Genomic DNA, 13096 nt, shown 5'->3' with positions numbered 1-13096 from the left:
TTGTTTTGTGGTGGCTGAAGACACAACAATCACTACTAAGTGGAACAGATGACGGAGGACTCATTTTCAGAACAGATTTCAGCTTTTGCTTAGAATTCCTTAGAAATGCCTGTGGATTAGATTGCGGGGGGTGGGGGTGTCCTGTTATTATCTGAGCATGCCATTACTTAAAGCACTGTCTTTTAGCACTATTTTAAAAACATTTCAGTGGGCATTCAGGATCCAAAAGGTTACTGATCTTTCATTATTTAACATAAGATTCCCTTAATTATTACAACTGTTTTTCTTCACAGTAAACAAAGGTAAGAAAACATCTGGGTCTCACATCTTGTCCAGTGTTTAAACTCTTGAACTTGAGAACATAAGCAAGTTTAATTCCCCAATTAAAAACTTTGAGGCAAGCAATCTAAAGATACTATTGCCAGACTCCATCTACTGTGTATGGGTGCGATTTGAGGCACTTAACAAGTTCTGACAAACCCCAATTCCTCTATTGTCTGAAAGCTCAGAGTTTACAAATCTGTATAAAAACATCAGCACAAAAACTGACATCCACATTCAATCAATAACACACCCAAATCTATTCTGCATTCCAAGCCCCGAGTTTCCACATTAGGTGTGAAATCCAGGAATACAGTATTCCTTTCCTAAGGAGTTGGGATGCATTTAAGGCGCTTGCTGTAGTCCCAAATATACTTCCCCGCTCTTTCAAAAAGAAAGTGTGAACACCCTTGTCCCCAACACCACACTCAGCAGCACTACACATTATCAGGATAATATGTCATACTAATAGAATAGGATCTGGGCTAGTATTATCATAACACTGGATGGGTTTCCCCTCCCAGCCCCGCCCATTCCCAGGGTTGAAGTATTAGTTTCTGATGTTCTTTATATATTTTTATAAATGTGTTTGGTGATACAAAAGATGTTTAATGTCAGGAAAGTTATATGGTTGTTACAGTTGCTGGCAAATGTCACTCATCTGTACAGACTTCTTACTTTCTAGAAACAATATGAAGAATGTGTCAGCCGTTAAGGAAAGCTTCTTTCCACTTGATTAAAATAAGCATTTTATGAAAGGAAATGTTTGTAGAGAGAAGGCGGTGTCTTCTGTTTCTAGAATTCGTTTTTCAGCTTCAGGGAATATGAGTTTTAGTTTCTAAAGTAGAAGCTGCAAAAGTGGCTCATTAACCTCATACAGGAGCATTGTCTCTTCTTAAATACCTGTAGCTGCCATATTCTAACCTTTTGAGCATTATCTTCTGACACCAAATCAATCTCAGTGCAAGAACAGACCAAGAAGTGAGATAAATGTTGCTACTTTTAAAAAGATGGGACCTCTACCAAAATCAGAACTTGATAGTGATAAGATTTGGAGAAGTGCAGAATGAGATGCAAATAATGGAACTAGGGAATAGGTAATTTTAAACCATTTGACAGTTAGACCACATTAATATCCAGTATATATTAGGGTGTAGGATCAGCCACGCCTTACCCTACCTTGAAAAACCTCTACTTGGGGGTTCAATATTAAATGCAACCATTGCCTACCCAAGTTTTTAAAAAAATACCAAGCATGCTCAGATTTAATCAGAGTTCTCATTTGCATTTAAGAGATTACCTAGCTTAATTCTGCTCTAGATTAGCAATGGTCTCAGAACTGTGGCTGTTGCTGGTGCCTAACTGTGAGCCCTTTGGGAACAGGAAAGCATCTTCTCATTCTTTTCCTTTTGCTGAAAAGCAGTATAAAGTAGTACTAAAAACAAACAAACAAATAAATAAATAAAGATTCCAATTTACTTATATAATTCCTAGGAAAGCACTATAAAACACACAACATATAGAAAACATAAAACATCAAAAGAGAATTTATTACAAAGGGCTTTCTATGAAAAGTAATTCCAAAAAGATTTAGTCTCAGCTGAAAATCTTATGACAGCCATATTTACAAGCTGCCACAGGGACAGGTTTAGGTCTAAGACTTCCTGATATTAAGACTGAATTTACAATTCTTTTATTCTGAAAATTTTCAGAAGCAAGTATAAGCCTAAGAGAAATACATAAATATACTCCAATTTCTCCTAGCAGAAAATCAAACCCTTGTTTGTTCTATTTTTACTACAACTTAGGGATATAATTAACCCAATTCATATTCAGGGAACTGGCTCCATGCACACCTGGGAGGCGGGGGGGCTCCTTTAAGGTGTGGGGAGGGTGGGCAGGGGGGCTCCTTTAAGGTGTGGGGAGGGTGTCCTTACCTCCCCTGCCAGACTTCTCCCTCTGGTGCTGCTTCAAAAATTGTTGCCACGTGGCGACTGTAAACCCTCTTTCTGCCCTGGTCAGCATCATACCGGTGGCCAGTGCATGTGCATGATGCGTGCTGGCTACTTCCAGAATTAAGCTGACTGGGGCAGCAAGAGGGCATACAGCCGCCCCGTGCCAGCGGTTTTTGAAGCAGTGCCAGAGTGGGAAGCACGGCTCCCTATGCCTTAAAGCTACCCCCGCACACACACACCTTCGAACTGGCTCGGACACCAGTCTTTTAAATTGGTTCGGTGGTCAGTGAATAGACTGCCGAACCAGTTTGTGCACATCCCTATTACTTACCTCTTCATTTGCCGCCAGCAGAGAAACTAGATCTACTTGCAGGGTCCACACCCAGCATAGGCCAGAAGGTCTGAAAGACGCATCAAAGATGTGTTGCCAAAGCAACAATCAGAATGACAAGTTATGAATTCATATGGAAACTCTCATGAGAGCAGGAATGAGGAGAGCTCTCACAAGACTGTGGGGATGGTGGAAAGATATTTGTGAAGCAGACCAAAAAGGTAGCTGGTGATCATGCTCCCTAATAAGGGGTTGACCACGTGAAGCAGATCAACAGGGAGGAGGAGCCCTGAGTAGCATGTAAACCTCTGACTTTCCTTTACTGAGATCTCCTGGGGACAAAATGTCTACACGTAGATATACCGTATGTCTCCTTATGCATTGTGTATAGCTTTTTCGAGGTAAAGGGGTTCAATATTGGGCCCAAATATGTGGTAGATAATTTAAAACTTTCTTCCATTCTTAATTGATTCTTACAATAATGTATACATTACAGTGAGTTTGAAAACTGGTAACTATCAGCCCTTTCTAAGGAATGGTGATCTTTTAAATCAATAATTCAATCTGGCTGCCATACACAAACTCACCTATTAAAGAGCTAATTTTCTAAGGCTGCAATTTCCAGAGGAAGCTGATAATAGGCCCACAAGGAGTTATCTGGCATTCGGATTTTATTGTGATTATATGTTTGTCACTAGAGCTTGAAATGGGTGGAGTCCAAGAAACTAGATAAAAATGGAATCCACATATTCTTCAACCTGATCATAAAGCTTCAGTAGAATTCCTATGAAAGGAATAATCTTGTTGTAATAAAACCAATTTCTGTTATTGATATTTTCTCCTTTACATTCTGTTTTATTTCCATCAAAGCCCACATCTTATGATCCTCCACTTCAGTGCATGGATATAGGGGTAATAAAAATATAAGTATATTGTGAAAATTATCTTTTGGGTTGAGAGCAATTTTTGGAAAAGAGGTTTTTAATTTTCTGACATTTTAAACTTAATTTACCTATTTAAAAATTAAAGCGCATGTATGCTGGCTAGAAGGATAATTTATCATGTACTGCACTAAATGCGTAGGCTAGAGTATGGCTTATGTTTTGTGCTAAGAACACACAATCCTTTCTGTTACCTGGTACTTGGAATCTTAGGAGGGAATAAGCACAACACACACACACGTTCCCCCCACCCCACAACCCACTTTCCTCCTTCCACATCCCATTCATGCCACACTTGCTTCACCAATGAAGCAATGGAACATCAAGACACAATAAAGCTTGCTAATGCAACAAGACAGCAAAACTAATTTCACCAACAGGCAACAAGCAAGCTAAATCTCTTTAGAAATTATTTTTAATTCATAGGGAAAATAGAAGGAAAAAACACACACAGCTGATTATGGAACAACCTGACAAAGAAAAACAAACAGAAGGGGGGGAAATCCCCATACAAGAAGAGGGGGGAAATGAGGAGAGCAAAAACTATTATCCTAGGCATTAGGCAAAAGTCTGTAACATTATCTACAATGACAGCACAGCCATTGTTAGTGCTGCCAAGGCACTGCATGTTTGCTATATCACCCGAGGTCCTGAGAGAATAATAAACTAAGCAGATTAGACTTAGACTGATGCCTCTGTGTCACTTCTACCTCCATGCAGACAGTTCGGTGTTTCAGAAGACATACAGGCAGACATACAGGCAGGTAAACCCAGAAAATGGGTATTCCATGTTGTCAGGATGGGGAGAAGAGGCTGCCAACAACCAGGGCCTGTTTATTATTTAACAGTTGGTATTGCTAGAAGCCTGGCACCGCAATAGAGCAATCTCTGTTTCAGTGCAAGTAAGCCTGATTATGAAAGCATACAAGCCAAATCCTGTTTACCATAGTCTGGAAGAACTTCTGTGCCCTCAACAGACTTGGAAATTCTTACAATAGCTCTTGTCCAAATGGAGAGGAAGCTTCCCGAGACAGAGGTAAGAAATAAGTGTGCTTCCTATTAGAACCAGGAAAGGAAGCAGGTACACAAGAACAACTGAGAAAGCTGATCTCTCTGCTCCATTATAGGGATCCTCCCTATCAAACTATGGAAAATAAGGAGTCTGATCTCAAGCCCACTCCCTTCACGAACCATTTATTTATGCTATCTAAAGCACAAAGCCTACACACACACACTCACTCCATATTCTCATTCTAGATCAAAGAACTTGCCTATGCACGGTGACTTCCTTTGCATTATCTGCAGCATCTGATAGGCAGCGTATTAGCTGCAAAAGCACTACTATCAAAAGAGTGGATCAACAGAAACAGACATTGTAATTGCAGCAGACTGTTTCAGCACGACCATCACCCCGACTCTGTTAAATTTACGAAACTACAGAAAGAAACATTCTAGACAATCCCATGTGCTAAATAATTTACAGGCTTGCGGCTTTAAATTAATCCAACTACATACCATACATAATGGAATATAGTGAACTGGTAAAGCTATCTTTTGCACTAAAATTGAAATTATAGGCACATTCTCAACAGCCAGTGTTTAGAAACACTAAGAAGGAGGAGCCACAAAAGGACTGCTGTTTTCCTTTCTGGTGGTATCCAGAATACTGGCTACTAGTACAAGGACTGACAGGGCAGGAGGGGCTAGTGATTCACTGGAACTCAAAAAATGGGGGGAGTCGCCTTCTACAAGTCCCCGAGTACTATGGCAAGGAACTCCAAACACATATGAACTTTTTCTTTCACTGAACAATATGGATAGTCTTTGTGTACAAGAGGCTGTCAGTTACATTACATCACATTCTTAGACTATCCCTGTAGCAATGGATTTTGGCTGTTCTTCAAACTCTCCAGAACGTTCTGGGCTGGCCCTGACTGGTATACTGCTGCACCACCTGTTCATAACCTGGAAAAAGTTTATTGACCCCTTACCTCTGCTAACTGGGCAAAGAGTCACATGTTTAACGTGGTGATTCTCTTTATTTAGCAGGGGGAAAGTAACTGGCCCTATCCACCCCCCAGCACAATGCCTCCAGTGACTCTTGCTGGTGTCTATCTTACATTTCTTTTTAGATTGTGAACCCTTTGGGGACAGTGATCAATCTTATTTATTTATTATTTCTCTATGCAAACTGCTTTGGGACATTTTGTTGAAAAGCGGTATATAAATATTTATTGCTGTGGTTACCCCTACAGTTCACCAGACTGGATCAAACAGGATACCCAGTCTACCTCACCGTTTCTCCAAATACCTGAAACTGTAAAGTAGGAACATAGGAACATAGGAAACTGCCATATACTGAGTCAGACCATTGGTCCATCTAGCTCAGTATTGTCTTCACAGACTGGCAGTGGCTTCTCTAAGGTTGCAGGCAGGAATCTCTCTCAGCCCTATCTTGGAGAAGCCAGGGAGGGAACTTGAAACCTTCTGCTCTTCCCAGAGCAGCTTCATCTCCTGAGGGGAATATCTTCCAGTGCTCGCACTTCTAGTCTCCAATTCAGATGCAACCAGGGCAGACCCTGCTTAGCTCTGGGGACAAGTCATGCTTGCTACCACAGGACCAGCTCTCCTCTCCTGATCACTTGGGAAATAATAATAGAAAACTGTGGTTCCTTTGGCCTTGGGAGACATGTGACCGGAGGCCCCGTTTCACCACTAAGCACTCAGGAAGCAGTATTCACCCAGAAAGCTTTATTGTTACAATGGGATATGAACTGGGATGTGAATTGGATACAATAGGATATGAATTGGAGAAAATGGGGGAAAAATTTTTTTTAAGGCCTCAGCCTTATCAATACACTCAGGCGACACAGAAAATAAAAAACAACCTAACGCAAACTGATTACAAGCACTGTCCCTACAATATCCTTTGTCCTGTGCCCTTGGGGCTGTTATACTGCACAGGCAATATAACGCCCCCTGCTTATGCTGAGCAAGGCCTCAGGGAGAGAGACAGAGAAGAACATTTCCACCTTCTCTTCTCTCCTTCCCCACACCTGACTCTCAACCCTTTCTGAGACACACATAAGAAGCTAAACCCCTCCTCCCAAAAAGAGAGAAATAAGCCAACTGATATATTTGGTTCTCATAGGGGAGACTGCAGCCAACTACAGAGTTTGGTGTGTGGTCTGACCATATGTCATCTACCCTAGCAACCAGGGCCAAAGTCTGTTAACCCCTTGCGCACCATAATCCCATACTGACAGTGAAGTGATCAGTAATTACTCTTATCTAAAAGCAATTCAGTTGCATACATGAAGACACTATGCAAACATGCTCATATTCCAGTGGCACTAACATCCACATCATGATATACCCATCTCTTGAGATGCTGCAAAAAATAACAAAAGGGACAAAACGTATTCCAGGATACTTTCCTAGGAGGCAGGAGGGGAAGCACACCATGTTCCTGGGGTTGTGATGGACAGCTCGTTGAAAATGTCGATTCAATGTGTGGCAGCTGTGAAAAACTTCAATTTCAAAAGGGTTTGAAAAAACCACAACCTGCTAATATTATAATGACCTTTTACAAAACTAAAGGCCTGGCGTACCTTCCTTATGAGGCGAGGCTACAACACCTTGGGCTTTTCAACTTTGGGGAGACATGACAGGGATCTATAAAATCATGCATGGTGTGGAGAAAGTTGATAAAGAGAAATTCTTCTCCCTCTCACATAATAATAACAATATGCTATTGTCAACCGCCCAGAGACAAAAGTTGGGGTAGTGTACAAATTTGATAAATAAATAAATAAATAAATAAATAAATAAATAAATAAATAATACTAGAACCAGGGGTCATCCCATGAAATGTATTGCCACAACATTTAGGACCAACAAACAGAAGTACTTTTTCAAACAATGCATAATCAACTTGTAGAATTTGCTGCCACAAGATGTGGTGACAGCCAACAACCTGGATGTCTTTAAGAAAGGTTTGGATAACTACATGGAAAAGAGGTTTATCAATGGCTACTAGTTGGAAGGGCTACAGAGCACCTCCAGCCTCAAAGGCAGGATACCTCTGAGTACCAGTTGCAGGGGAGTAACAGCAGAAGAGTGGGCAAGCCCTCAACTCCTGCCTGTAGGTTTCCAGGGGCATCTGGTGGGCAACTGTGTGAAACAGGATGCTGGACTAGATGGGCCTTGGACCTGATCCAGAAGGGCTGTTCTTATGTATCGGGTATGCTGACCAGGACACACCAAAGCATTGTTCACATTGTCTACGTATTTTCACACATAGTTCCTGTGGGTTATCCTGTTTTTTTGCAAATGGAAGGGAGGTGTGGAGACTTATCGAGGGCAGGCTTTCCCGCAAGACATTAACACAGACCACCACATTTCTCTCTCCATCATCCCATTTCTCTCCCTACCTCCCTGTTTCTCTCCCGTGTTGTCACCACTGCTCCCATTTCTTTCACCACTTCTATCCCTTTCATATGCACCCTTGGTGCAGCATTCCTCCTGCTTGCTGCCCACCTTGTACTCCAAACCTGCCTCTGAAGCAGAAAAAGGTATAACAAAGATCCTAACGAACTGTGTGCTTTCGGCAGGTGTGGATTCCACGTGGGTGGTGGGGCCAATGAATGAAAATACAGTAATTTCCATACATGCAAACTGAAAATTAGGAACATGAATATTAGCAAAACACTAGTACTTATATTTGAAGTGCTTAGAACCAAAAAAACCCAGAAGGTAATAAAACAGAAAAACCAAGTGTATTTAAATTAGTATAATAAACCAAAACTACACAATTAATAATAGGTAATAGTTTCTGGTATAAAGGGGACAGATCAAATGAATTACAAACAAATAATATATTATTTGGTACAATGAAAGCATTATGTCATCTAAATCAATCTGTCATCTAAATGCCATCCCTTAAGGTGCGAGGGTGTAAAAGATTCAGATAAAACAGAAGGGGACAGAGCAGAAACACATAAAGAGCACACAGAAGGCTGTGCTATCTGATCAAAGATATCAAAAGGCCAAAAGAAAGATAGCATACAACAGGGAAGAGATTCAGCGTATAGGTGCTTATATGCCAATGCCAGAAGCCTCTGAGCCAAGATGGGTGAGCTGGAGTACTTGGTTGCTAACACAGAAATAGCTATAGTGGGCATAACAGAAACATGGTGGAACAGTGAAAACCAGTGGGACAATGTTATCCCTGGATATAAACTCTATAGAAAGGACAGGGACAGGCACCTTGGGGGTGGAGTAGCACTGAATGTTAAAGAAAGGATAGAATCTAACAAGCTGGAAAACCTAGGAGGACTGGAGACCTCCACAGAAACCTTGTGGGTGACAATACAAGGCCTGAAAGGAAATGTGCTACTGGGGATGTACTATCGCCCTCTGAATCAAAATGCTGACAGTGACTGAGAGTTGCAGAAGGAAACATCAAGAAGGGAGGCGTCAAGGAGAGGTATGGCAGTAATAATGGGTGACTTTAATTTCCCACACATAGACTGGGTAAATTCACAGTCAGGTAGTGCCAAAGAGGTCAAATTTCTGGATATGCTGAATGACTGTGCCCTAGAACAGTTGGTCATGGAATCAACCAGAGAGAAGGCAACCTTGGACTTAATCCTGAGTGGCACCCAGGACCTGATGCATAATGTCAGTGTCATGGACGCTTTAGGGAACAGTGACCATACAGAGATCAAATTCAGCATACCTGAGTGGAGAGAATCACCAAGGAAGTCTAAAACAGACACTTTGAATTTCAGAAGAGGAAACTTATCCAAAATGAGGAGTATGGTGAAAAGAAACCTGAAAGGGAAAATCAGGATAGTCACTTCACTCCAGGATGCATGGAGTTTACTCAAAACCACAATAGTAGAAGCCCAGTTAGATTGTATACCAAAAAGGAGGAAGGGTACCACTAAGTCCAGGAGAATACGAGCATGGCTAACAGGTAAAGTCAAGGAAGCCATAAAGGAGAAGACAACTTTCTTCCGCAACTGGAAATCCTGCCTAAATGAAGAGAACAGAAAGGAACACAAACTCTGGCAAAAGAAATGCAAGGTGATAATAATGGAGGCGAACAGAGAATTTGAGGAAAATTTAGCTAAAAGAATCAGGGGGAATAATAAAAACCTCTTTAAATAGATCAGAAGCAGGAAACCTGCCAGGGAGGCAGTTGGACCATTAGACAATGAGGGAGTGAAAGGGATTATTAAGGAGGCTATGGAGGTTGCAGAGAAACTAAATGAGTTCTTTACATTTGTCTTTACAGCAGAGGATACTGAGCATATACCTGTTCCTGAACCAGGCTTTTTGGGGATGGAGGCTATAGAACTGAGTCAGATAGAAGTGACAGGAGATGATATTCTAAACTGTCAAAAAAAATTAAAAACTAGCAAATCGCCAGGGCCAGATGGCATCCATCCAAGAACTCAAATGTGAAATTGATGACCTCCTTGCTAAAATATATAACTTTTCCTAAAATCAGGCTCTGTACCAGAGGACTGGAGAGTAGCAAATGTAACATCGATTTTAAAAAAGGGATCCAGGGGCCATCTGGGAAATTACAGCCCAGTTAGCTTAATGTCTATTCCAGGCAAATTAATGGAAAGCATTCTCAAGAATAAAATTGTTAAGCAAATAGAAGAACAGATCCTGCTGGGGGAGAACCAGTATGGCTTCTGAAAGGGGAAATCTTGCCTCATGAACCTTTTGGATTTCTTTGAGAGCGTCCCAGGTGTGTGGATAAAGGTGATCTGGTTGACATAGTATACCTGGACTTCCAAAAAGCTTTAGACAAAGTTCCTCATCAAAGACTCTTGAGAAAACATAGCAGTCATGGGATGAGGCACAGGTACTGTATTCTACTAAAGAAAAGCACAGGGCTTTGTGGGCGCCAAGAGTAGAAATCAACTTGTTGGCACACTTTACCTTTACATGTGTGGATTGTTAACTGGTTGAACAACAGGAAACAGAGGGTAAGTATACATGAAGAGTTTTCACAATGGAAAAGTGGATCAGTACTTGGACTGGTGTTTTTTAATGTATTCATAAATGATCTAGAATTTGTGGTAAGCAGTGAGGTGGTCAAATTTGCAGATGATACCAAACTCTTTCGGGTAGTGAAATCTAAAACGGATTGTGAGGAGCTCCAAAAGGATCTCTCCAAACTGGGGGTGTGCGTGACAATATGGCAAATGCAATTCAGTGTTGGCAATTGTAAAGTGATGCACATTGGGATGAAAAATCCCAATTTCACGTATACGCTGATGGGATCTGAGCTGTCAGTGACTAACCAGGAGAGGGATCTTGGGGTCGTGGTGGACAGCTTGTTAAAAGTGTTGACTCAATATGTGGCAGCTGTGAAAAAGGCCAATTCTATGCTAGGGATCATTAGGAAGGGGGTTCAAAATGATGATGATGATGATGATGATGATGATAGATTGATTTGATTTGATTTGCATACCGCCCTTCCAAAATGGCTCAGGGCGGTTTACAATTAAAACAACCCACTAAAACAGTAAAGAGCTAAAACAAATTAAAAAACAATATAACAATTAACAATTTAAAAACATTTTAAAACAATTAAACAATTACAGTGATTAAAAACCCCAAAATCGTTTTAAATTTTAAAATAAACCAAAAATTAAATCCCCCAAAATTTAAGAAGCTGAGAAAGCTTGGGTGAAAAGATGGGTTTTCAAGTGTTTTTTGAAAATTGCCAGAGATGGGGAGGATGGTATCTTAGCAGGGAGCGCATTCCACAATCTTGGGGCAGCGATCAAGAAGGCCCGTCTCTGTGTAGCCACCAAACGAGTTGGCGGTAACTGGAAATGGACCTCCTCAGATGACCTCAATGGGCGGTGGGGCTCATAATGAAGAAGACGCTCTCTTAGATACCCAGGACCTAAGCCGTTTAGGGTTTTGTAAGATATGACTAGCACTTTGTATTTTGTCCGGAAACCTATTGGCAGCCAGTGTAACTCCATCAATAAAGGAGTAACATGGTCTCTCCGAGATGACCAAGAGACCTACTGGGCTGCCGCATTCTGAACCAACTGAAGTTTCCGGACTACATACAACGGCAGCCCCACGTAAAGCGCATTACAAAAATCAAGTCTGGAGGTACCACTGTTTTGAAGTAATTGATCTCGAGAAACGGACGCAGCTGGCCTATCAGCCGGAGCTAATAGAAAGCACCCCTGGCCACAGCCTCAACCTGAGAAACCAGGGAGAGGTGTGAATCCAGAAGTATTCCCAGACTGCGAACCTGTTCCTTTTGGGGAAGTGTGACCCCATCTAGAACAGGCAGATCAAAATCGTCTCTAGAGTTCTGACTCCACACAATAAGTACCTTCGTCTTATCTGGATCCAGCTTCAGTTTATTCTCCCCCATCCAGCCCTTTACTGCTTCCAGGCAGGCATTTAGGGAGGATATGCCAGCTCCTGAAGAAGTTGACATGGAGAAGTAGATCTGGGTTTCATCAGCGTACTGGTAACACCCAGCTCCAAATCCCCTGATGATCTCTCCCAGCAGTTTCATGTAGGTGTTAAAAAGCATTGAAGAAAGTACGGAGCCTTGAGGGACACCATACTTAAGCTCAGATTTTGAAGAGCAACAGTCTCCATTCGACACCATCTGGAATATCCGAGAGGTAGGAGCGGAACCACTGTAAAGCAGTGCCTCCCACCCCCCAACACTCTCAGACATTCCAGAAGGATACTATGGTTGACAGTATTGAAAGCCGCCGAGAGATCCAAAAGGACCAACAGAGTCACACTTCCTCTGTCAATTGCCAATTGGGGGTCATCCATCAAGCCGACCAACGCAGTCTCCACCCCAAAGCCCGGCTGAAAACCAGTTTGAAATGGGTCTAGATAATCAGTTTCCTCCAAGACCACCTGGAGCTGAGAGGCCACCACCCTCTCAATTACCTTGCCCAGCCATGGGAGGTTGGAAACAGGCCTATAATTGCTCAACTCTGAGGGATCTAGTGCAGGCTTCTTTAGAAGAGGTGTAATGATTGCCTCCTTAAGACAAGGAGGCATCCTGCCCTTCCTCAGAGAAGCATTTATGATTTCCACCAGGCTGTTTACAACAACCTCCCTGCTAGATTGAACAAGCCATGTTGGACAAGGGTCAAGAGAACAAGTGGTAGGCCTCACCAATCCAAGCAGCTTGTCCACATCCTCAGAAGCCACAAAATGAAACCGATCCAGTCGAATCACATAAGAGTCGTTGGGCACCTCCAGCTCAGACAGCAAATTAATTGTGGAATCTCCATCTAGGTCGGCCCGAATCCAAGAGATTTTATCTGCAAAAAGCTCTTTAAACACATCACATCGGGTAACTGATGACTCCAAATTCTGGTTCAAGGGAGGGGGGACAGATACTAATCCCCTCACAACCCTGAACATTTCTGCTGGACATGAACTCACAGAGGCAACTCGGGCAAAAAAGAACCACCTCTTTGCCGCACGTATTGCCTGAGCATAGATCTTTAGATGTGCTCTATGTC

At 42.0% G+C, this 13096-nt stretch overlaps 1 protein-coding gene across 14 annotated transcripts in view; it reads right to left on the bottom strand.

Moving 5' to 3' along the window:
• ZBTB20 (zinc finger and BTB domain containing 20) overlaps positions 1 to 13096 on the bottom strand; it is an 852388-nt gene that overhangs the window by 600090 nt on the left and 239202 nt on the right. Inside the window, exon 1 of one of the 14 annotated variants that reach the window (XM_053309303.1) lies at positions 1622 to 1673. The exons of the other annotated variants lie outside the window; for them this stretch is intronic. The gene's annotated coding sequence lies outside the window, so the exon portion shown is untranslated. Of the gene's footprint in view, positions 1 to 1621; positions 1674 to 13096 lie in introns of those variants that run through there. 14 annotated transcript variants of the gene reach the window in all.

The sequence above is a fragment of the Hemicordylus capensis genome, chromosome 3, assembly GCF_027244095.1.
Source record: "Hemicordylus capensis ecotype Gifberg chromosome 3, rHemCap1.1.pri, whole genome shotgun sequence".
Lineage (NCBI taxonomy): Eukaryota > Metazoa > Chordata > Lepidosauria > Squamata > Cordylidae > Hemicordylus > Hemicordylus capensis.
The sequence above is the reverse complement of the archived record's forward strand: the minus strand, read 5'-3'. Positions and strand labels throughout refer to the sequence as shown.